The sequence below is a fragment of the Uranotaenia lowii genome, chromosome 3, assembly GCF_029784155.1.
Source record: "Uranotaenia lowii strain MFRU-FL chromosome 3, ASM2978415v1, whole genome shotgun sequence".
Taxonomy (NCBI): Eukaryota; Metazoa; Arthropoda; class Insecta; order Diptera; family Culicidae; genus Uranotaenia; species Uranotaenia lowii.
Genome location: NC_073693.1, coordinates 236,217,776 through 236,241,944, shown reverse-complemented (window position 1 = coordinate 236,241,944; position 24,169 = coordinate 236,217,776). Strand labels below are relative to the sequence as shown.

The 24,169-nt window shown below is 36.5% G+C and overlaps 1 protein-coding gene across 2 annotated transcripts in view; it reads right to left on the bottom strand.

Moving 5' to 3' along the window:
- The window catches only part of LOC129751670 (hemicentin-1), a 1,296,938-nt gene that overhangs the window by 399,746 nt on the left and 873,023 nt on the right, over positions 1-24,169 (bottom strand). The gene's annotated exons all lie outside the window — the stretch shown is intronic.

The following is a 24,169-nucleotide window of genomic DNA, read 5'->3' as shown; positions in this document are numbered from 1 at the left end:
GCATGAAAGTTTCAAAAGGTTCCTCTAATAGCCTTTTTGTGCAAGGCAATTGCATCACTCAGTATTAAAGATGCAAATAGGGCCTAAAATAGCCTTCTATGGACTTTAAATTCCAAAACGTTCCTCAAATAGCCTTTTTTGTGACATGTCAATCACATCCATTCAGTATAAAAGTTTCAAATTAGGTCTCAAATAGACTTCTGTGGATTTGAAGTGCCAAAAAGTTAAATAGCCTTTTTTGTGGCATGTCAATCGCGTCAATGCATAATAAATGTTACAAATAAGGTTTCAAATAGCCTTCCATGGACTTGAAGTTCCAAAAAGTTCTTGGAATAGCTTTTTTGTGACATGTCAATCGCGTCCTTTCAGTATAAAAGTAACAAATTAGGTCTCAAATAGCCTTCTGTGGACTTGAAATTCCACAATGTTCCTTAAATAGCCTTTTTTTTTTGACATGTCAATCAAATAATTATTTGTAGTTTGGAAATTGTTGAAATGTATAATTTTCATTGAAACTTCAACTCAAAACAACTTAAATCTAACTCGCAAAGAATTATTTTTGAAAAGATTAAATTTTTTTCACTTTTAAAAATTTCGTCCAACTGTATTTACTTCTAACGAATTTATCACAAATTGAAAGTCAGTTGAAGCAATTTATTTATTTAATATTAAGATAAGATCAAGCATTTGTATAATTTTATGCAAATGGAATTCCATTTTTTTTAACCGATATTACCTTAACGGATATTTGATTTATATGCCGTTTCGCAATGTTTCTGAGTAATAATCAACATACGTCTTTGCTGCTGGCCGCTGGAAGCCCTTCTTCTAGGAGCCCTTCTAGGAAAGCTTATTACCACTTCGAATTTTAACTGTCGGTGAGGCAACATCTAGGCGTGGCATTGTGGCAGCGTGTTTGGGTATCATTTCGGACGTTCGGGGTTCAAATCTGGTATCAGGACTATTTTTTTTTTCATTAGGTTGTTTGATTGCTTGAGTAAGCGTATCAAACAAATGTGTAGCAGAACTGGCGTGCGTGCCGGCATGTATCGAACAAAATTAAAAACAAAGCAATTAAGTAAGATGAATTGAGGTGATGGGAGGAATGGAATAAAGATGGATGCCGAGAAACCGGCAGCACCACATGGGCTGGTGGTGACCCAAAATTAGAGAGGAGATGAGATTTTTTTTTGTTTTTGCTGATTAAACGATTACTTGTGGGCTGAACAGAAGGCAGTTCAAATCTGAAATGGAACTTTAAAGTTTCAATAAGTACTTTAGTTTTGGGCTGATTGAAACGAACTTCAGCACATTGATTAAGCTTTGTTTGACTTTTTTAACGAGACTTTTAGTTGCTTGGGGCCTCCCTTTTTCCATATAATTTTAACATCACTCGAGAATTAGCCAAGCAAATGAAACCAGATTTGGCATTTGAGGGTATTTGGGTACGAGAAATGAAAATTCTTCCAGTCCCCTCAATGATTGATAGATTCTTTTCGACTTGCATTTTGAGAGAAGGAAGACGGTAAGGGGGAGGAGGGGGGGGGGGGAGGGTGCCATACTTTTTTTTGCAACACTCGACAAATGATTAAGCAAGGAGAATCAAATTTGGATTGAGACAGTATTTGGGTAAACGGAATGTTCACAAGATAGTTTGAAGCCCAACCCACTATTCATTTGAGAAAAAGAAAGAGGAGGGGGTTTCCATACATTTTTTTTTTTCATATCTGGAGAAATAATCGAGAAAATGGAACTAAATTTTGCATGGAAGGTTACTCTATGGTTGTTTGAGAACCCTCCCTGATCCCAGTGAACAAATAGCAAAAGATAAAGGGGCCAACACAGGTTTTTTTAAGATGTCGAGAGTTAATCAGTCGAAAGACAACGAATTTAGTATGGTTGCAATTTGACACGAATAGAGTAATGTTTCTATAATTATTTGGGACCCTTCCCTTCTTCCATTGAGTTTGACCCTCATACATATTTGTTACATATCTATGGGGGAGGGTTATTAAGATGAAGAAATGTTTCTATGCTTATTAGGAGATTCTCCAGTGGGGAGTTGCATAGGGAAGACGGGAGCTCTCATAGAATTGTTTGTATAACTCGATATCAATTAGACTGGGGCAGCCATCCGTCCCGCAAAAGCGGGACATGTCCTGCATTTTGATGAATGTCCTGCTGTCCCGGTGTCCCGCTTTTTCTTCAAATTGTCCCCCTTTTTTTCTTGGAAAACATGAACAAAGTCAACCGACTTACACTGAAAAAAAAACCAAACTTTAATCTCAATTTTAACCCTGTGGTGGACAGAAAATCTTTCAAATATGTCTTTTCTCAAGATAAGCAGCATTTTTCATAGTTTATTTAAGATACTGAATAATTCTTCAACACGTTCAACCAATGTGTGATGAAAATATTGTTTAAATTGCTTCCAAATGATTCTAAATGATAGAATTATAGAGATTCATTTTCACGCCGGAATCTTAGTTGAATTGTTCAAAAATATAAACCACCGACTCAACTGTCCACAGTATTTAAAGATGAAAGTTTTCTAGAAATTTCAAATTTTCAAACAAATTACTCTAATTTTCATACAAATTACACAAAGGTTTTTTACGCTGTATCAAATCCGCTGTTTTCATGTACGACTTGAAATATCTAGCTTAACATTTCATAAGGGCGAAACTAGCAGTTAGCTCGAATCGAGAAAAACGCATTTGAAATTTCGGAACATCTAATCAAGTCCTATTTAAAAAATCGACCACTTTTTGTACAACAAAATCAAAAAATGTCCATTATATTCACTCATTGTTCGTTGGTTATCAAGAATTTTAACTTTTTTCACTAAATTTCAGAGATTTTCGAGTTTCGTTTTCGATTCTAGTTACGCCTGCAAGTTTCGCCCAATTGATCGGCCGTTTTTGTTTTGGTTTTGAAGTTAGGCCCTTTGGCCCTACACGCAAAAACTAATTAGGCCGTTTTGTCACACACGGTAAACTCAGTTACGCCTATTAGCCATACAGGAATAGAAAATTTAACCCCATTTTGAATAGGGTTGGAACTTCACGTTCCAACGAAAATGCATTAACATGAAGTTTCGCCCAATTAAATTTTATCAAGTTTTTGAAAGTTTTAAGCGATTTAAGATGAAACCGCGTTTATTAGGTAAAGTGCAACCGCGTACATCCGGAATGACCGTTAACTCGATTTGTTTACATTTGGCAGTTTCGCCCTTTTGAAATGTTACGCTAGATATTTTCTCTCAAATAACGTGTTGATTTGCGAGAACTTTGGAAAAAAATGGTTCATTCATATTATGGCAAAAAACGGTGTAAATAGAAGTCATATAAGAAAAAATTGATTAGAATCAATCTGCGTCAAAATAAACCTTCGTATAATTGCGATGAACAACTTTAGCTTATGGTGAATGTATAAGTTTGGCTACACAATTAACCTTTTTAAAACTTATCTTTAATGTCCCGCTTTTTTCGGCTGTGCTCCGCTTTTTTGGAAAAATGTCCCATTTTTTCTGAAGGTATCTGCCAAGCCAAAATAAGACTTCTCCTTTTTTTCACATAGTGATTTAGCTATATTGGAGTAAAAATAAAACATCTTAGAACCGAACTTTAAAAAAAAATCAACAATTCAAATGCTAAAGCTATGACCATCGGTCAAAGACATAGTAGTAACATTCTGTCCATTTCGAGCGTCGCCAATTGAATCGATGATTCCGAAAAAAAAAAATCGGAATACTTTATCATTCTTTCTAGATGGCAAGCCATCTAGGCAAGAGTATAAAAACTGCAACATCCGAAAACACAAAAACGCAAAGCAATCAATAAAATTACTTCAAATCATTGGCGAATGGTTCAACATCTTCAGCAAACTAGCAAGAATAGCCGGCTAGACTGGGTCAAAATTTTGAACACTCGTCAACGTTTGAAATTCAACTATTTCTTCTATAATTAACTTAATTGCAACATAGATGAAAGGAAATTAGGATTTTATGTGACTTCAAAAACCTTACTGTTTTTATCAAGATCAAATTTTCAGTCACTTATCACTATTAAAAGCAAACTTCTCATTAGGTACTACCTTCAATGTTGGAAAAATTAGGACTTCAAATTTTGTAGATAAAACAGATATAATGTTATAATCATCAAATTTCAAAACAACCAATAAAGTTTTTACCAGTTTCATATTTTAAAATTTTACTCTTCCTGAATCAATCTCCTATGGTCATTTGCCGTTTCGTTCCACCCTAAATTTATATGTGACTTGCCCTGCCATTGCTGAACGAGCAATAAAACTGGAATAACCGAGTGTCGCATATGTTGCTCATAAAATGAAAAATGAAACTGGACTTGGCTTTGCTTTTGGTGCAAATGATGCTTCCGTACGGAAGGAAAAATAATAATAAGGAGGAAAATCTTTGTTAGAAGAAACTTAGAAGATTCAAACCTCTTTAAAGTGTAATAGTTCAAAATTTAGCACTCCAAGGCGTCAAATCAATCTTGCTAAGGCTGAACAATATTTGAACAACCCGCTTAGATTATATTGGATATGTAATTCATATTTTATTCCTCTCCAAGTAGGTATGTGATACTTCCGGGAAGCTAATGCAATAAATCTTTCAACCCGGCGATGCCATACATGTACCGTCTAGCAATCAAAAAACAGCTTTTTAATATCACATTGCTGCCAAAGTAGTGTGTTACGTGCAAGACATCCCGAAGCCAAAGTTCGTCTGTTCCTGACAAAAAATTTGCTAATCTTTCCTAGCTGAGCATAACAAACACCCTCAACCTCCCCCACCCCATTTAATGTTCTGTGGCAATGTAACGTGCAATTTATACATTTCCTTTTCAGGGATCTGTCTCCTTCGAAAGTCTGCGAAAGTTACACTGAATGGATGTAAGAAAGCAAAAGAAAATAAAGATTCCGGTTGGAAGTTCGGTTGAATGAAGAAATGGGAAGAAATCCGGAAAAAAAGTATCAACCAACTAGAACCAGGTGAAGGTGGAAGAAAGCCGGGAAAGTCAGCACCAGCCATTCCAGCCTTCAACCGAGTAGGGAAGCCACCACAACGATGAGAAGACATATGTAAATAAGATATCAACGAGAATGAAAACCGCAACGAGTTGACAGCGGAAAAGTGGAAAACTATTCGAGTTGAAAGAAAATTAAACATGGACGGGGAATGCAGTTCGGTCCCGGAAAACCCTAAAGAAGGAAGGTGCACTTGCTTCTTTGAATCGGAGAACAAAAAACGCAATCTTCCGGTATCCATATCCGGGACAGGATTCGGGAGGCAGATAAGGTTAGATCGCCCTTGAAGGTCAGTTGAGCTCAACCGTAGAAAACATCGTTAGTCCAGTTTCCAGTTTTTTATTTAAACAATAAAGAAGTTAATTTTTCTTCTGATTTTATTATAAACAGAATAACATTTTTTTTTAACGAACAAATTGTCGTGTTCGTCAAACTCGTTGATCGAGTATCGTTTCCATATTCGTTCCTATAAAACACGACTTGGAGACGAATGGAATGATAAATAAAAATCAGTTGGATTTGAACTGTGTAGTAATTCACATCGTTCTTTATTAAACTTATTTACACGGGAATTCCTCAAACACATTAGTGGCGACGAGGATATACAGAACCCGTGTGCGTTTTTAGTAGTTGTAGAACGTTGAGCAATAGTTAGAAGTCGTAAATCGCTGCTGTGGACTTCTGTGAGATTTGCTTGTAAGTTGAAAAATTGACCTAACGTTGTTTCGTGTAGTGAACCGAATAGTGCAGTATCAAGTAGAAGTGATTAAAGCAATTCGCATTTTTACAGAGGTAACACGTAAGCCGAAGGTATAAGGTTGTTTTGCCGCTATTGCAAGCATTATTTGTGCGACAGAAAAATAGCCATTGTTTCGCGCTTGTTGGATTTTGTTGCTGTATCCATTGTTTAAATTCGCCATTTCAAACAGCAACAACTTGGTTTAACTAAGCTGTAAACCGAGAGAGACTCTCGTGAGCGTTGGATTCGAAGGTGAGTGTAAGAAAGAAGTTTGTTAAATTCTCAAGTGTTCATTGAGTTCCTTTTTTTCGATTGCTGTAAATCACCTTGGTGTGTGCAACGGAGAGCTGCAACAAAATAAAACTACCAGTGCGACATTATTCGCTAGTATTGGTATGATTCTGATCCACTAATCATCATCATCATTAATTGTTTACTTTTGCCAGATTGAATATTTACGAAGATAGAAGCGAAGTAAACATTGAGAAAATGTCCAGTTTTATCGGTTCAGTCGAGCCCTACGTTCCGGGGACGTCCTTCTCCGATTATGCGGAAAGACTACAGTACGTTTTTGATTACAACAATGTACCTGTTGGGAATCGGAAGTCGCTGTTTATTACTGTTGGTGGAGCTTCGGTTTTTGCGGAAATAAAAAAATTGTATCCTGGTGTCGATATCAATACTCTTGAGTATGATGATATTATTAACCGACTGAGAAACCGTTTTGACAAGACCAGAGGATTAATGCAAAAACGAGATGCGTTTTACAGGAGAAATCAAGGTAAGGACGAACCGGCCGAAGATTTTATATTGGATGTGAAACTTTTAGCGGAAAGTTGTTTGTTTGGCTCGATCAAAAGCAGCCTGATTAGGGATAGAGTTGTGTTCGGTGCAGCTGATAGAAAGGTCTTCGAAAAACTTTTTGAAATGGAAGATCCGACCTTAGAAGAGGTTGAGCGTATTCTGATTGCCAGGGAACATTCTATCAAAAATGCAATGCGCATAGAGCAACAATCGGATCTACGTGTGAACGTCATCGATCGATTGGGTGCTAGGCATAATCCACGACGAAGTGGGGAACCATTTAATGGCAGGAGGGAAAGATTTCCCAATCGTAACCGTTATGATCAGGATCGCTTTTCTTTTCGAAACCGTAGTCGCAGTCGCTCCCGTGGAGAGCGCATTAATAGAGGAGGAGTGCTATGCAGTTACTGTAACATGCGAGGACATACAAGGCGGAACTGTTTTTACGAACGTCAACGGTCCCATCAGTCGATTCGATTCGTAGATGCTCAATCCGAAGATGTTACTGGGAACTCGAATTTCAAGCGAAATGTTAAGGATTCGAGCAACTCGGATGAAGACCTTGAGTGCATGAGCATAACAGAAGGAATTAAGGTAAATGGTCCGGTTTTTGTGTCACCAAAAATAAATGGAATTGGTTTTCGGATGGAAGTAGACACTGGGTCTGCGGTATCGGTAATTAGTAAGAGTGTGTTCGAGGAAAATTTTGGAAATTTAAAATTAAACTCATGCAATCGAAATTTGTCAGTTGTTGATGGGAATAAATTATCAATTTTAGGAAGCATTCAAGTAAAAGTTTCCTTAAATAGTTTGATGAGAAACGTATTTCTAATTGTTCTTAATGTTTCGAAAATGGTTGTTCCATTGATTGGAAGAGATTGGCTGGATATTTTTTATGACGATTGCAGAACACAGTTTACGTGTAAAGAAATCGTTAACAATTTTGAAGAAACGGATGAGAAAGATATCATTATAACGGAATTGAAACAAAAATATGAGTGTGTATTCAATAATGATTGTTCAATTCCCATAAAAGGTTTTAAAGGTGATCTAATATTAAAAGATGAACGACCTATTTTTAAAAAAGCGTATACTGTTCCTCTGAGATTAAAAGAGAAAGTAATGGACCATTTAGATTCATTGGAAAAAAGTGGAATTATTACTCCAATCAAAGCTAGTGAATGGGCATCACCAGTCATGGCTGTAATGAAGAAAGATAACGACATTCGTCTTGTTATAGATTGCAAGGTATCGGTAAATAAGGTAATTGTTCCGAATACTTATCCGATTCCATTAGCTCAGGACATATTTGCTTCTCTATCTAATTCTAAAGTGTTTTGTTCCCTAGATTTAGCTGGAGCCTACACTCAGCTTGAATTGACAAATCGTTCAAAAAAGATAATGACGATAAACACTATCAAAGGTCTCTACACTTATAATCGTCTTCCTCAAGGAAGCGCTTCTTCCACTGCTATTTTCCAATCTGTAATGGAAAGAGTTCTTCAAGGGCTGGAAGGTGTGTCCGCTTATTTAGACGATGTGCTTATTTCGGGCAAAAATAAAGAAGAATGCAAAACACGGTTATGTTTAGTTTTAGATAGATTAAAAGCAGCAAATATAAAAGTTAAACTTAAAAAGTGTAATTTTTTCGTGAACGAACTTGTATTCCTGGGGCACATAATAAGTTCAGAAGGTTTGAAACCTTGCCCAGATAAAATTAATACTATTGCTAAAGCTAAACCTTCACATAATACGAGTGAACTTAAAGCTTTTCTTGGATTGATAAATTTCTACGGAAAATTTATTCCCAATCTTTCCTCAAAATTACATTGCTTCTATAATCTGTTAAAAAAAGATGTGAAATACGTCTGGGATGAGAATTGTAAATCTCAATTTGAAAAATGTAAGAGATATTTGTTAAACCCACAAGTTCTCGAATATTTTGATGCAAAAAAACCATTAATACTGGTCACTGATGCTTGTAGCTATGGACTTGGAGGAGTGCTAGCTCATGAAATAAATGGTCAAGAAAAACCTATTTGCTTTACATCATTCAGCTTGAGTGATTCTCAAAAGAAATATCCCATCTTACACCTTGAAGCGCTCGCAGTGGTGAGTTGTATAAAAAAGTTCCATCGCTACCTGTACGGTAAGCATTTCGTTATATATACTGATCACAAACCACTGCTAGGTGTATTTGGAAAAGAAGGGAAAAATCCGATTATAGTCACCCGATTGCAGAGATATTTGTTAGAGCTTTCTATTTACGATTTTGAGATTCGTTATAGACCTTCAAATAGAATGGGAAACGCAGATTTCTGCTCCCGATTTCCACTTCCTGATGGCGTTCCAAAGCAACTTGATAAGGATTTTATAAATAGTTTAAATTTTTCTAACGAATTTCCTATTGATTTTAATATCATGGCTTCCAAAACGACTAAAGATCCTTTCTTAACACAGATAATAAATTATCTTCAAAATGGTTGGCCGAATCGAGTTGAAAGGAAGTTCAAGGATGTTAAAGCCCAAGCTCATGACTTTGAATTATTATCTGGTTGCCTCATTTTTCGAAATAGAGTAGTTGTACCAAAAGTATTGCAGTTCAAAACTTTACAGATGCTGCATGCCAATCACGCTGGAATAGTTAAAATCAAGCAATTGGCCCGTAGAACAGTATTTTGGTTTGGTATTAATGCTGACATAGAACAGCATGTGAAGAACTGCAACGTTTGTAATCGAACTTTAATTGTTAAAAAGAAACAAGTATCATCTTCATGGAATCCTACTACTCGACCTTTTAGTCGTATACATGCAGATTTTTTCTATTTTAATGAAAAAGTGTTCTTACTTATTGTGGACAGCTATTCGAAATGGGTAGAACTAGATTATATGAGGTACGGCACTGATGCAAAGAAAGTTATAAAAAAGTTTATAAACCTTTTTGCACGTTTTGGGTTACCAGACGTTTTGGTAACGGATGGTGGTCCTCCATTTAATTCGTCCGAATTTGCAACATTCATGTCGAGGCAAGGAATAGTGGTTTTGAAAAGCCCTCCATACCATCCTGAGAGTAATGGACAGGCGGAAAGAACAGTTCGTACAGTGAAGGAAGTGTTCAAGAAATTTCTGCTAGATTCTAATACAAAGAGTCTTGATCTGGATGAACGTATCAATTATTTTTTGATAAATTACCGCAACAGTTGTTTAACGAAGAGTGGAACTTTTCCCTCTGAGCATTTGTTTAAATACAAGCCGAAGATGCTATTAGATTTGATAAACCCAAAAAGTCACTACAAATATAACTTAGCTCCTCAGAAGAAAGCAACCATTATTGAATCAAAACCTGTTATCAGACAAAATGATGATACATTTAAAACCTTAAAACAAGGTGATCTTTTATGGTATCGAAACCACCGAAAAGATACTGAAAGATGGTTGGAGGCAGTTTTTGTAAAGCGATGTTCTTTGAATGTTTTTCAAATCTGTGTTAATGGACATGTTTTATCTGCACACCGAGACCAACTAAGATTACGATCCAGTATAACACATCAAAGGAATTCTTTGACCAAGGTCGTTAATTTAAAAAGGCGGTGTGAAGATGATGACGAACCAGATTTTCTAGGGTTCCCAGAAGAAACCAATACCACCACTCCGAGTTTAGGGGTTAATCAATCGAAACCTATTCCTTTCGTTGTAGGCATTAGAAGGTCCGAGCGCATAAAACGGAGACGGCAACTAACTGATTGCGCAAACACATCAAGAGCGGCACGGACATCGATAGCTAGCATCCATTGTTGCAGTGAATATAAATATGGTTTTAATTGAATTAGAAGTTCCATAAAATGAAGTGTTAGATGTAAGGAAAAATCATTTTAGAAATACATTGGTGGATTGATTTTTTAACCTAAAGGGTGGAGAACTGTCGTGTTCGTCAAACTCGTTGATCGAGTATCGTTTCCATATTCGTTCCTATAAAACACGACTTGGAGACGAATGGAATGATAAATAAAAATCAGTTGGATTTGAACTGTGTAGTAATTCACATCGTTCTTTATTAAACTTATTTACACCGGAATTCCTCAAACACATTACAAATAAATGATGGCGTAAATAAACCCTTAAACCCTTAATCAATACTAAATAAAGCAGTAGAGTAGTTTCTAGGCAGTTTCTTGAAAAAATATCATACTTATTATAGAGGCACAATTTTTATCAAAATTCTCCTGCTTTGGGTTGAGGAGTGTATTCAATAAAAATATGTAGTGTGAATAACTTTTGAATGCAAACAAGGATAATGGTGCAATTCTCAGTGAAACTACCTAGTAATGTAATGTGTACGTGTACAAAATTTTATCACAATCTCTCAAGTCTATTTTAGATGGCGTTCAATACTGAAGTTCATTGACAATTTTTTTTGGGAAGAATCGTAAAAAATCCAGAAAAATCCCTGTGGAAGACCCAAGCTGGAAATCAACTATTTGATCAAAGTTCGCATAGTAAATCGCTTAGGAGTCCTAGAAGATCCAATAGTGAGCAAACATTTGAGTAAAAGTGAAGAAGTTGAATTTTTCCGACTGGTACTGGTTGACTCATAAACAGGCCTGAATTCATTTTGACAAATTTAAAAGCTGCCAACCGGTAAAATAAACAAATTGCGGTAGTCAAATCGTGCGCAAAATATTGGGACTGCTAGTGGGGAGATATATTGAAAAAAAAAACGTAATGGACAGCAAAACGAACTCTTTAGCAGTCACCTGGCAGGGCCCAGTCACCTGGCCCAGAAACTTTTCGTTGACAAGGCTCGCCTGTATCTCTCGGAGATAAACAAGAAGAAAAAATTCAAATAAAATTATGTCTAGTACTAGAGGAGGAAACAGCAAATCACTCAGTGTTTCATAACGGTGACACTATGAATGGATAAACATATAAAAAGGCTGTCTCCAATTGCAATCAGTGTTCAAAATTTTCACATTCAAAGCTCAATTTTCACTCAACTGACAGCATCCTCTCTGTCAAATAGCTTTCATATTTGTATCTTTCAAAGTAAAGGAGCCTTTTACCGTATTCATTTCCAGTCAAAATCCTTTCAAATTCATTTGAAAGCTGCTCCAGTCATATTCAAATGAAAATGGTTGCTGTTTTTGTTCATGAATATTTTTGCAGGTCCTTGATGAAAATTTTCACTTCCTGATTTTTTTTTCTTTCATTTTCACAATAAATAGGCACTACGAGATGTATTATATGATAACTTTAATCGAAGTTGCGTAGTCCGTCGCCTACTGAGGACATAGTTTGAAGATCATTATTTTTTAAAACGATATAGATAACCAAAAATTGGTTTAATGTTTTTTGTTTATATTTTGGATTTCTATGAAATATAACTTTAATTGGAAGGATAAACGTATGTGTATGCCAAAACAATCCATAACTCCAAGATAATCACTGAAAACAACGCGTATCAAAACAATCTTGTGTGCAATCGAATTTGCATACATCGCATCATGTTCTTCAAAGGGTGATACAGTCAAAATTTGGTCAATATCAACTTGACGTATTTCTTTCAATTTTGCATTTAAAAAACCTGAACACCCCTCATTTTGAAGGTGTGTGTGTAGAATAATGCTCTTATTTTGATTTTGGAATTCACTCTTCAGTTGTCAAAATGCCGTCCAAGGAAGAAGAGCAGCGTATCAAAATTTTGCTCGCGCATCGCGAAAATCCGAGCTACTCGCACGCAAAGCTGGCAAAATTGCTAAAGGTTGCCAAATCAACCGTTACAAATGTAATTAAAGTGATTGGTGAACGTTTGTCGACAGTCAGGAAGTCTGGATCGGGGGGAAATCGAAAACCGGAAGCCGCTGAGACGACAGAAAGAGTTGCCGGTAGTTTCAAGCGAAAACCTAACCTCTCTTTCCGAGATGCCGCAAATAAGCTGGGTGTATCGTCTACAACCGTGCATCGAGCCAAAAAACGAGCCGGACTATCGACTTGCAAGAAAGTAGTGACTCCAAATCGCGATGATAAACAAAATACGACGGCCGAAGCACGATCCCGGAGGCTGTACACGACGATGTTGACGAAGTTTGACTGCGTGGTAATGGACGACGAAACCTACGTCAAAGCCGACTACAAGCAGCTTCCAGGACAGGAGTTTTATACGGCAAAAGGAAGGGGAAAGGTAGCAGATATTTTTAAGCACATGAAACTGTCAAAGTTCGCGAAGAAATAACTGGTTTGGCAAGCCATCTGTACCTGTGGCTTAAAAAGCAGCATTTTCATAGCTTCCGGGACTGTCAACCAAGAATTTACGTGAAAGAGTGTTTGAATAAACGTCTGCTGCCTTTCCTGAAGGAACACGGTTGTTCCGTACTGTTTTGGCATCTTGCCATTACGGTAAAAAGGCCATGGAGTGGTAGGCCGCCAACAACGTGCAGGTGGTTCCCAAGGATAAGAACCCTCCCAACACGCCAGAGCTCCGCCCAATTGAGGAATACTGGGCTATTGTCAACCGGAACCTAAAGAAGACCAAAAAAACTACTAAGGACGAGCAGCAGTTCAAAGCATACTGGCTTTCTGCGGCGAAGAAGGAGGACAAGGTGGCTGTACAAAATCTGATGGCAGGGGTTTAGCGTAAGGCCCAGCAATTCGGATTTGGAAAAGCGGAAGCCTAACTGAAAAATTTTCCTGAATTTTATTCTAATTAAACTTGAAAAAGAAATTTAATTTGATTTTTTAAATAAACGATTTTACCGATTTACACGCGTTTTCCATTGATCAAATTTTGACCGTATCACCCTTTATGTTATGCTTACTCCTCAGACTTCAGTTCTGTTTTTCATCTTTAGCAAATACTGTAGCGAATGTAGCATTCAGAAAAGGTTCAGTGAGTCAACAATCGATTGACTCACTAAATAGCAAGATGTCTTTTCAAGCTTTTAAATTTTAACATACAACTATTTAACGATCAAAGTCAAAGATTGGAATTCAAAACCTTTTTTAATGTCCCAATAAAAATCACTGGAAGTCACAGTTCCCCGTTTCTCTTAGTGGATACACGTTGAGCAGACCCCCATAGGACCAACAAGAGTGGGACCAACAAAAAAAACCTTCCCGCTAACTTGTGCGGGAAAGTTGCTGGCAACGGAAGACGGAAATTGGAACTGGGAAACTGGCGAAGCTGAAACTTTTTCGCTGTAGGTACCGAACTTCTTGGGGGTCCCTGGTAAATTTTGTCCCCAAGCACGGCCGGATGCTTTGAAGCACAGTGAATTCTGGTTCGCTTTTGGTTGAGTGCATTAGCTAGCTGGTCTCCTGCTTGGTGCAGTCTAGATTGCTCCAGAAGATGAGGGAGTTGGAGACAGAAAGACGAGCAAAAAATCGAAAACTGGCAACACATGAAGACATAAGAGGGGTAGACGAGAGCCAGAAAAAAGCAAGGATCTGATAAAAAAAAATAACGAAGACGATCTACCACTAGTCAGTGGAGCGAGCGTTGAGCAAGGTCGGAATTGATATATCGAAAAGATGGCGCTTTCTTCTGAGAAACGAAAATGTGACATGACAAAGAGAAGTACTGAAATGGATTCCGTGTTGTGGTTACGGATCCGAAGAAGAAAAAGGAGGGATACGGAGGAACGGAGGAAGATTTCCGCTTTGGGAACTGGCGAGGAAAAATATGACCGGGTTCTTGGCGAGATAGTTGGCTTATCGTTAATGCATTTATGCATGATGCAGAAATGTTTCTGTGACACAGAATCGTTTTTCAGGCGGAGGTACTCTTTTTGCTGGTGGCTCTAGAATTGTAGATTGGTAGCTAACAGAGCAAGAGATGGAATGAATTTTTCAGTTGATGTGACTTGAAAAGTCAAAACTTTTTCAATAAAAAGATTTCCATCTGTAAAGTAGGAGGGAATCTTGCTTGAATCGTACAAAAGTAACAGTTTACTTCACTTTTTGTGGTTATTTTATAATAAAATAAGAGTTAACTTAAGTAGAGTAGAAAAAGTAATTCTGACATTCAATTATGGAGAATATGGATAGGTACTGCATATTGCATTTGAGCCCATATGTAGTTTTGGAGATTTTACCACATTTAGGATTTATCTTTCTTGTTTTTTTTCACAATCAGAATATAAATAGTTATCAATATTGAACTACTGCAAAATTGACTTAACATTGGGAACCCGGCCTAGTTTAAACGAATTCTACTAATAAGCTCTATTTACGATTTAAATAATTTAATTTCACAGATCTTTCCCCAATGTTTTCACAATATGTTAGAATGAGCACATAATGGATAAGTTATTATTTCCAGCATAATACACCGTAAAACTTAGCTTGTCAGATTGCCCGGTTTTGAATTGTCTGGTCTAGCCCGGTTGCCCAGATTTCATTGGTCGAAATTTTGCCAAGTTTCTGTATAAAACAAACCGAATTTGCCCGGCCAGGATATGTGCAGAAAAAGATCTAGAAACTTAATGTTAAACGCTTATTATCTGGTGCTCGTAAATTAAATGTTCTCATCAAATGAGCATCAAGTCCTATTTATTTTATTTAAAAAAAAAAAAGATGTTCATTATGCTATAAGTTCTCATAATTGCTTAGAATAAATTTCAACATTTTCTTCCCTCTATGAGGGTCCAGAAAAAGCAAAAAAGGTATTCTTATCTACGCTCAATATTTCAAATTCCAAATCAAATTTGCATGATTGAGTGAGGTTATTCTAGAGTAACAATTTTTACTCATTTCAAATTCTCATCTAAACTCTGCTACATTTTTCCAAAAATGTCACTTGTTGATTGATTTTTTTTCTTATTTCTGAGATTTGGGTTCAATATTTGAAAAATAAAAAATGTATTTCTTTATTAATTTTTCAGATTTTGTATCCAGTTTAGAATTCTTGATTTTCAAATCGAATCAAATGAGATAAAAAATTCAATGTTTTTTCAACATCGTGGTTTTGCATTTCATTGAAAATTTTATTCATTATTTTTGATAACACTTTTCCGAAAAAATAAATTAGAAAAAATCCTGAGTATTATTTTCACATTCAGATACACATAATGGTGATCCAGAATTTAAAACTTAAAATCACATTAATCATGCGAAATTCATATTTCAACTCAAATATACAAGTTGGTTTGGAAATAAAAATTTGAAACAATCAATTCAGATTGAAACTCAAAACATCAGAATTTAAATAAAAGATTCATAATTAAGGGCTCTGAAACAAATTTTTCTTCTAGGCTGATACTTAAATTGTAACGTAGAATTTGGATACAGGAATCGTTATTGAGTACCCAATTCAATCGTATTGAAATTCAGAGACAGATTCAAAATTCAAACTTTAAGTTCAAGTTCAAATAAAGATTCAGAATTGTAATTAAAAATTCATATTCAGATTCATCCCAGAAATTCTGGGTGAATTTTTCGTAAAGGTAATCAAAAGCAAGAAATCGCAGACTTTAAATTTTGATTGTTATTTGAATTAAATATTTAAAATTTTGAATCACGGTCAGCTTAGTGACATTCAAATCCATTTGGGCGACTTCAACGCAAAGATTGGCTCCGACAATCAAGACCTTGAGCGCATCATGGGGCGCCATGGCCTAGGACATATGAGTGAAAACGGAGAGCTGTTTGTAGAATTTTGTGGCAACAACAGCGTGGTGATCGGTGGATCGCTCTTCCCCCATCGACCAGCACATAAGGTCACTTGGGTATCCCGAGATGGCCGAACAGAAAATCAAATTGACCACATCTGCATCAGCCGAAAATGGAGAAGGAGCCTCCTTGATGTCCGCAACAAGCGAAGCGACGACATTGCATCTGACCATCACCTCGTCCTCGGCGAGATACGACTGAGAGTTGCGCGTGTCCAACGGCGCAAGGAGAAAGTCGGGTGTCGATACATCGTCCGCCGGTTGGAGAATCGAGAGGTGAAAAGGGCATACGTTGAACAGCTAGAATCCCGAGCCTCGGAGCTGCCGACAGACGGGACAGTCGAAGAACAGTGGTGTGGAATCAAGAATGCCTTTATCACGACGAGCCATGGTACTCTCGGTAAAGTTTGTGGAAGACGAAGTGAATGGATGTCGGATGAAACCTGGAGGATGATCGATGATCGGAGAAAGGCGAAAGTCGGAATTGAGCAGGCATGTACCGGGTCAGCCAAAGCAGCCGCCCGCTTACGATATGCGGAGCTGGAAAAGGCAGTTAAACGAGCTTGTAGACGAGACAAGAGAGCCTGGACAAACTCCCTAGCCGAAGAGGGGGAAAGAGCCGCCGCCAAAAGGAGATATCCGATTACTTTATGACATTTCTCGCCGCCTCAGTGGTGCAAGGACTAATGCAAGAATGCCGCTGAAAGACCAAGCAGGTCAGTTATTGACCGATCGAACAGATCAGCTCAAACGATGGACTGAGCACTTCGAACAACTCTTCCGAGTCACGAATAGCGATGGCCAACAGAACCCGCAGCTTGAAGCGCCAACAGTAAGTCGCATAAATGGCGTCAACTCGGAAGCGCCTTCGCTGGCTGAAATAGAAGCGGCAATCAAAAACATGAAATCCAACAAAGCACCTGGGATCGATTGCATCCCTGCTGAAATGCTGAAAGCCGACCCTGTCCTGTCAGCACAAATGTTGCACCGTCTTTTCGCTGACATCTGGGATACTGCAACATTCCCGGCCGACTGGATGCAGGGTATCCTCGTAAAGGTCCCGAAGAAAGGAGACCTGACAGAGTGCGGTAACTGGCGTGGCATAACTTTGATCTGTACAACCCTCAAAGTACTCTGCAAAGTGATCCTGAACAGGATCCAGGAGAAAATCGACGCTACACTCCGACGGCAACAAGCTGGATTCCGATCCGGACGATCATGTGTGGACCACATCACAACGCTACGAATCATACTGGAACAAATCAACGAATTCCAGGACTCTCTTCTGCTGGTGTTCGTTGATTTCGAAAAAGCATTCGACCGATTTAATCATGAAAACATCTGGGCGGCTCTAAGGCGACGAGGGGTCCCAGAGAAACTAGTCCATCTCATCGAAGCACAATACGAGGCATTTTCGTGCAAGGTCTTGCACGACGGTGTCTTGTCCGAACCAATCCCGGTAACTGCTGGAGTGAGACAAGGATGTATCTTATCACCGCTACTTTTCCTCATCGTAATGGATGAGATTCTGACTGGATCGATTGACTGTGCACCGAACCGAGGATTGCCGTGGAATCCTTTAACAATGGAGCAACTGAACGACCTTTACCTGGCTGACGATATTGTTTTGCTCGCCCAAACACAGCCGGATATGCAGAGCAAACTCGACGACCTCACCGAAAGTTCCAAGCAAGCAGGTCTCAAAGTCAATGTCGGAAAGACCAAGTCGATGGAGATCAACACAGGAAATCCCTCCAGTTTCATGGTAGCTGGGCAACAAGTTGAGAAAGTGGAGTGCTTCCAGATAACGCCAGATAACGCCTGATGGTGGTACCAGGAAAGACATCGAAACCCGGAAGGCCCGATTTGCGTTTGCGAGTCTCCGAAACATATGGCGGTCACGCCAGATCTCTCTACGAACAAAAATCCGAATCTTCAACTCAAACGTCAAATCCTTATTGCTGTACGGGTGCGAAACTTGGTGCACATATGCGGCGACGACGCGAAAACTGCAAGTATTTGTAAACCGCTGCCTGCGGAACATCATCCGCGCTTGGTGGCCTGGCAACTGGATCTCGAATGAGGAACTACATCGCCGGTGTCATCAAAGGGCGCTAGAAATCGAGATTCGGGAACGTAAGTGGAAATGGATTGGGCACACGCTGCGAAAAGATGAAAACGAGATTTGCAGAGAGGCGCTTGACTGGAATCGAGAAGGTCATCGAAGAAGAGGCAGGCCCAGAAACTCGTGGCGGCGAAGCCTAGCCGCTGAAATCCGAACTGTCGACGAGAATCTTGACTGGGACCAGGTGAAGTCGCTGGCTCCGGATCGTCAACAGTGGAGATCTTTTACCACGGCCCTATGCACCGGAGGATCGGCGCGGGATCATTAAGTAAGTAAGTAAGTCAGCTTAGTTACACAGTTCAGCTAAAACCGAAAAAAAAGTTGAGTTTATTGCAAGTTGTGTTAAATGAAAAAACTCACCTTTAATTCTTTAGAATTATTCACAGAATAGTAATTATGGAGTTATTTTTAAATGGAAAGTTTTGCTGAAAGTAACATTAACGTTGAAAAATCTGCAGAGAATTTCATATTTTCTTGGCGTTTTGAGTAGCATTTATATAGCAGTTTTTTCAAGATGCTGCACTCTGCAGCTTTTCCTCCATTTAAATCTCATTGAACTAATTTTGAGGTATTTTAAAAAGATCAAAATTATAGAAGAAATTTAAACTTTTTTAACCCATGTTCTATTCCAACTTGTTCCGATATTCTTTGATACAACTTCAATCTGCGAGAACATGATTGTCCGTGCGAGATTATGTTGCTAAAAGGTGATTTTCGTTTTTTTTTACGCGGGAAGAACCTCTTGTTATATATGTTATTTAATAATTGAAAATAATTCACTTATTGTTGAAAAGAATAAATTTTAAAGAAACTCTCCAATTTTCTATTTTATATGAGCTTCCTGATAACAGTGCAAGGTAATGTGAAAAATTATGATTCATGTCGTTCAAAAAACTAAAAGTTTAGATATGTTTTTGTTTTTTTTTTAAATTATTATTGCTAAGCAATTTGAATTGATTTTAAAAAAAAACAATATTTTTTATGTTATATTTTTCAGAATAGTGATTCGAAAATATCGTGTTGTCTTACTTATTCTGAAATTAGTAACTCATTCTTAGTTTTGTGAATTGTGGTCCATAAATATTGTAAATTTAATTAAATTTAATTGTGAAATAAAATAATGAAATATCTTTATTTTAAATTTTTTTGAATCTGAAACGAATTATCATTTGTTGTAAATAGTGAAAAAATACAACAAAAAAAGTACGAGTAAAAAACTTGACATTTTATTCCTTGAAGGAACAGTATTCACAATTATTAAAGAAGATTTTCGAAATATATTTAAAAATGTTTAAAATGGAGGATCACTTCCTGATAGCATTAGTCAACAAAAATCACATTGTTGCAAAGAATTGAAGAGCTTTTGTGTGAAAAATTTGTGCATTTTATTGAAAAAAAAATATTGAAATGTTACAAAGACACAGTAAATAAAAGTTTTGATGAAATGATCGACTTTCTCGATGACTGAGAGAGTTTTTTTTTTTAATTCAGTTACAGTTCTACGTAATACAGGAATTTGACCATATTCAAAAATATTAAATCATTTTAAAAACAAATTTAGAATTTTCTCGAATTACATTTTTTTTTTCAACTAAACTGTATTTCTGTAACTAGAAATCTTGATCATTCATGAAATAAAGAATAATAATATAAATTTGAAATCATTTTTAAGTTTTTATGTAGCATTTCAATTAGCTGCAATTCATTATAAATTGTTAAATTTTGAGATAATACGAGCCATAGAACCAATATTCGAATATTTGAATTCATGGCGCCAAAATCTTCAAAAAAACAGTCATTAAAATACCTGATCTTCTATGTAGGTAGTTGATACTATTCTTAAATGTTCAGTCTTAATCAATTACTATTGCGATAATTCTTATTTTTGTCAAATCTGCAACTGGAATATAATTTTTTTATTTGAATTATCATTGTGTGAATGATCTGGAAAAAATAATGACGATATGATTGGTGGATTTTTATACTCAGCCGACTTCGGAAACAAAACTAAAAATATGGTTTTTATTGAGTTGTATTTATTACCTTAAATGTCATTGTGATAGATTAATTTGAAAGAAACACTTACAAATAAATTATTATGGCTAGTGAATTCCTAATAATTCAAATTCTCTTTTCAAAACCATTCAATCGCTTTTTTTTTTGTTTCGATTATAGTCGTTTTACCATCTTTATGGCATTCGTGACTTTATCAACGTTGCAGTTGGCGGATCGTTATTGAAAAACTATCCGGTTCAACTGTGTTCGATGTTTACTCTTGGGCTCGAACTCGCGGACATCGGCTCAGGAAGCAACAGACTTGCCAACTGAGCTATATCACAAGCCCGATTCAATCGCTGTTATTTTGAATTTGTTAGAATATTTTGATTTTCATATTTTTCCTTTGATCTTGATAGTATTTAAAACTACAAATAACCTCATATTCAACATTTGGTAAAAATTAGCAACAATGATAATTTTTTGTATATGGTTTGAATTGATTGGCTCAACTTTGGCTTTTATTTGATTTTTGGCATTTAAGCGAAACATGAAATTGAACGTAGAATTATTATGGCTTAGAAAGGACTCATTCAAGGAGACCACCCAGCATTTCTCCAGTTCTTAGTTTTTATGATTCATTATTCACAAAAAAAAAACACTGCATTTAAAAGAATTTTTCAAATTTCACTTTTAATCATAACTTATTTCGTTACATTTTTGATAACGTACAAATCGGAAATATGAAATTTTCAGATCAAAACATTTAAAAAGGAGAGTGTTATGACGTCGTGATTTCAATCACTCACATAACATTTACTTTTTATAAAGAAATAAACTCTTTACATCACAATGCATTGTGATGTAATGCTTTCAATTCTGAATCTATTGAAATATCCTTCAATTTTGTACCCTGTTAACATTAACTTTTATTCATGATTTACTGAAAAAGTGAGTCTTAAACAGAAATGGAAGGTGGAGAGAAATCGAAAAGTAAGTGAAAAATGTGAGCTTGGGCTTTTGTATTGTGGACATCCTGAAACAACTGGTGATTCTAAAATTCAAATTCATTATCATTATTGAAATTATTTTACGTTTTTTTTAGCATTTTTATAATTGAAATGATCTTATTAGTTTAATTAGTTTTATTATGCTTTATAAATTCAGAAGTAAAGTTTAATTAAAACTAATCACAGGAAAAACAATAAATTGTTTCCCTTAATTTCGAAGTTTTTGATTTTTTTTATTTAAATCTTGTTTCACAGGCAACGGAAAAATAATTGAAAAAAATGTTTGTTGCCATATATAATTCGATGTCCGTTTCCAATTTATTACTTTATAAAATAAATAATCAGAATTGAATTTCATGAACCTTCTAAAACCCGCTTTCAGACGAGCGACAAATAAGTTTTATGGTTGCAACCGGAAAAGTACTGAAATAAGTTATTAAGCCAATGTGGTTCTGCATGTTTTGGACAAAAAATGTAAAAATTGTTCCTTAACGTGAAGTTATTCTTGGAACTAGAGTGAAATGTAATATAAGACTAAACTTACGAGACTTTTTCAGCGAAAAAATGGGGTTTAGAGATTTATCAATCACTAGCTGATCCCGTACGAACTTCGTTTCGCTTTAAATCATTGGTACGTCAAAATGAGTTTAGAAAATGAATTCAAAACATTCTTTCAACAATTTTGGGGAAAAAATTCAACAGTGTTTAAAGTCGCTATTATTACTATTACTTGAAATTCAAATTAAACGGTTTTTATTAAAATTTATGTGAGAGTGTTTTCTTCTCGATCGGTTGCAAAATCTAGACATTATGGCAGAAACATGTCCTATTTGTTTATGTGCACGACTCTTTTGCTTGACCTTCACATTTAAATTGGTATCAATAAACTGCCTCGAACAAAATTATTGCACAAAACACTGAACTTTCAATGAAACCCTCTTTTTCTGTCCCGTGGCCCGAAATTCGATAATTAAAACCAATTTTACGTTCCTCACAACTCCCTTGTGCCATTTTTTTTTCAAATTATATGTAATATAACGTTAGGAACTTGAAAACAGTGAACAGGGCGTCCTTTCGCCGACCCTTGACACGGAACATGCTACCTGGAGGCAATTGCTCATAGTTTATAACCCTCATCTGAACATTTTCATCTCAATCCGATGCATGATCACGACAATATCGCGAAAACAGTGAGCAACTAACATGGACGGCCTTTTTTTTACCACGATTCAAAACTTGACTCCTGAAACCAGTTATCTTTTTTGTTAAACTCCCATGTTTCAATTTTCATTACAATTCTATGCTCAATCAAGAGAATATCGTAGAAACAGTGAACAGATAATAACCCCTTTTGCCGACCCCTGAGTCAAGATTTGAAACTTGAAAGCAAAAGAGCGTCCCTCAAAACTCCTATGCGGAAATTTTCATCTCAATCCAATGTAGAATAACGTCAAAATCGCAAAAACATTAAAGTTGGGTATGGACGACTCCTTCAGCCGACTTCAGATCCGTGATTCGAAACTTGAAATCGATTGCTCGTCCCTCAAAACACTCATGTGCAAATTTTCATCACAATACGATCTATAATAACGCCAATATCGCAAAAACATTAATCAGTGAATATGGACGACCCCTTTTGCCGACCCCTGACCCTAAATTTGATAACTGTAATCGATTGCTCGTCTCTTAAAACACTCATGTGCAAATTTTCATCACAATACGATCTATAATAACGCCAATATCGCAAAAACATTAATCAGTGAATATGGACGACCCCTTTTGCCGACCCCTGACCCTAAATTTGATAACTGTAATCGATTGCTCGTCTCTCAAAACACTCATGTGCAAATTTTCATCACAATCCAATGTAAAATAAAGCCAATATCGCAAAAAACATTAATCAGTGGATATGGACGACCCCTTTGGCCGACCCCTGACCCTAAATTTGATAACTGTAATGGATTTTTCGTCTCTCAAAACACTCATGTGCAAATTTTCATCACAATACGATGTATAAAAACGCCAATATCGCAAAAACATTAATCAGTGAATATGGACGACCCTTTTTGCCGACCCCTGACCCTAAATTTGATAACTGTAATCGGTTGTTCGTCTCTCAAAACACTCATGTGCAAATTTTCATCACAATCCGACGGAAAATAACGTCAATAACGTGAAAACAATATTTGTCTTGTATGGACGACCCCCTTCAGAAGGGGTCGTCCAAAAATCTAAAAACATTTTTCATCATTCCTGGTCCTTATGAGCATCCATGCCAAATTTCAGATCTCTAGCTCTTAAGGCGGCTGAGTCTATAGAGGACAAACAAACAAACAAACAAACAAACAAACAAACATACAGATAATTGCTTTTTATATATATAGATTAATTAATAGTTACTATGTTAAAAGAAACATAAGACAGCGAGATTGCCAATAAAAGTCCAACGCTTCTGAAGCGCCTTTTGGAAAGTTTATCATTCCAATAGATGACTGTCATGTGCATGGGAAACATTTATTTAATGAAAAACAGTGTAGAATAGCTCATATTCATCACAGCGATTGTGACTTCTCTTTAAATTTTTGCTTCGATAGTTGAATAACGAGAATTTTCATATTCATTCTCATATCTCAAAATGCCTTTCACTAATTAAGCTTGTTTAAAAACATTAAGAATTTAAAGAAAAGTTACATTCGACGGAAAATAGCGGTATAATAGCATGTATTTAGTTCAAAACATCATGGTTTACATTTGAGTATCATATATCTATGGGTCTGCCTCCAAA